A 2,946-nucleotide genomic window follows, 5' to 3' on the forward strand; every position below is an offset into this window, starting at 1 on the left:
CATGCTAGCTTCCTACTTCTCAAGGTAGTACCTTCTGTCGGCCTTAGAAGAGAGTTTGTTTAGTTCATTTTTATATATAAAATCCTATATATTTGTTAGGATATTTAAATTTAAACCATAAATTAAATCATTTAGTCAATCTAATTTAAATTAAAAATTGATTAAATTACACTAAATTAAATTTGATTATATTTTTTTGATAAATAACATAGTTTAGATCGGATTTTAAATTTAATATTATTTAAATATTAAAATTAGGTATTAAAATCAGTTATTATATATATTGTGTTTAATTTATTTTTAATTATAAATTTATATTTTAATATATTTTTTATATTAATAATTAATTTTAGTGGTTGATTTTAAGAGTTAAAATACATTAGCTTTTCTCATCGAATGAATTGCCTTTGGCTTCGAGGGCCAAAAGGGCTCAGTTTTGATCGTTCTTGGTAACTGGCATGGCTCCCACCCAGAACTTCTCAATTGTAAATATAAAAAATTAGTTACTAATTCAATTATGATATATTTGTGTATTTGTATGTAAATATATATTATTTAATTTATTTTTAATATCTATTTTATATTTTAATATTCATTCTATATGAGTAGTTGATTTTGAATCTACAAGAAAGTGAACAAAAATGCTAAATATTGTATAAGTTTCAGGAACCAATTAAGGACAAAAGAAGTTTGAATCTGATTGCAAACCATGCCTTAGTTTCTTTTTATAATATTGCGAAGTTTAGACTTTAGATGCCGTCATCGGTGAGTTCATACTTGACATAAATTACGGGCCTCACCTCAACTTTCTAGTTTCTTGAAACTTGAAAGCCTCCATCCCTTCAAAATTAATCAAATTATTTTTCTATATAGATGTATGTCGTAATTTATACAAGGTGTACACAAAATAACACGTTTATTTACACATCACTAGTTCTTTCACTTTTCATAACAAGTAATTAAGATCTTACACTAATATTAATTTGTTACGGCTCGGTCCAGCTGGCACAACGTTCTAACTCGGGTGCCCGATCCAACTGGAGACATCAGACCCGAATCAAAGAACCGACCTGGACACTTGTTCCCCTGCAATCCATCACGAGACAGCTGGGGTAGGAAAACTTCCACAAAGGTGGGTCTATCCTCGTAGGACCCACCCCACTTATAGGGGTATATATGGGAGGGTTCTATTCATTTCTCAAAATACGGCATTATCTCATTTTCTCTCATTGTCATCTGTATCATTTTTGATTTGAGTGTCGGAGTATCATTGCAGGTGACACTCCCTCCACACAGCATCAGCTCGTGAAGTCGGTAAACCTCCGCTCTCATAATCGGCACCCCTCCACCGAGCTGTTCGGAACCCGAAGAACCGAACATAACTCTTATTCAATTTACTTTAATTTATTATCCATTATTATTTTATTTTGATGTTCTTTCCCTGCTTTAATTTGTTTATTCTTTGGCTTGGAAAGCAAGGATGCAATTATGTGCATTCTTGACTCTAACTATCCTAACTTTGCAATAACCAAGGCTTTCAATAGTGCAATAAATAGATATATAACATAATAATAACAATAATATATAATAAATTAAGGCCATGGTTTGTTGTAGAAACAGCCGAAAGAGAAGCATGTAATATGTTGCATGTTGGCCTATTGGGGTTGGTCATGAGAGTCCAAAATGAAAACTTATATATATATATTGCCGAACCAAATACAAGAGACTAACATAGAAAATAAAGCAGATGAGGGTTATGATCAACACTGGCAGAACATGGATTATTATTTGTTGTCATTATTGTATTTGTTGCCGGTGGATTATATGGCATGTTTCCGGATATTCCGACATGCATGTTGGCTCCCTCTAGCAGCTTGTCCTACTACTATGTTCACAACATTTAAAATATGGTGTGTCAATCATCAACATCTATTTCACCGAGGCTAACAACCTCCCTATTCAATTACTATCAAATTTAAACACCTGTTGCTGCTTGCTTCTGTTACAATATATATCTCATAAATAGTAGAGAAAGCTAAGAAGACAACATTTTTAGTTAAAAAAAAATGACTAGTATTGGTTCAAATATAGAAATAACATTTCTGAATAATATATTAAGCAATACTTGTGTTCTTAACGAGATCCAATAATAAAAAACCTAAGGTCTACATGTTTTTACTTGACACCTATACAATTCCATGAGAAATCTTGTTGAAAGAGAGTTCAATAAATAATTAAATACTCAAAAGCATCTTGTCTTATTTAGATTATGTTAAAATTGCAAGTGTGAGAATCGTAATAAATTGAGTCTACATTAAAAAAAAAACAAAAAGAAGTCAATAATTTATAAGATAAAAAAACTCAATAATTTAATTGTCTAAAAATTTTGAATTGAATGTGATATTTTTTTATTTTGGTATTCTTTTATTTGATTTCTCTATAAAATCTCTCCACTTTGGTAGTCGAGAGTTCCTTACTCAATGGCTCTACTATTTTACTCTTTTGTCGTCTATAAATATCATTTTAGATAACATTTTTAATAAAAGAATCATTAATTTATTTATACATTTATTTAGACATTAAAATTTTTTAAAGATACTCCCAGTTATCGATTTTTTTTGGGACGAGGGTCAAGGCCCACAACAACAGACTGACCCAACCCGATAAACCTAACCCATCCCCACAACCCGCCCCCTAACCCGTTCCCCCTACCTGCCATCTTCCAATCCTAATAGCAGGCTAATGAGTCCTTCAAAAATAGACCCTAAAAAGATTATGTTTAAGCGGATTAGTTGGATTTTTTTTTTGTTCAATAAGAGCACCAAATATAAAATGTAAGAAACAATTTGGAACACCAACCCATACCAACAAAAAACGAATGGAAACACTAAGTCCAATAAATTAAAAAAAAAGACACAGCATGTTATTCCCCCGGCCCTGCGAGGC

The sequence above is a fragment of the Arachis duranensis genome, chromosome 5 (genome assembly GCF_000817695.3).
Source record: "Arachis duranensis cultivar V14167 chromosome 5, aradu.V14167.gnm2.J7QH, whole genome shotgun sequence".
Lineage (NCBI taxonomy): Eukaryota > Viridiplantae > Streptophyta > Magnoliopsida > Fabales > Fabaceae > Arachis > Arachis duranensis.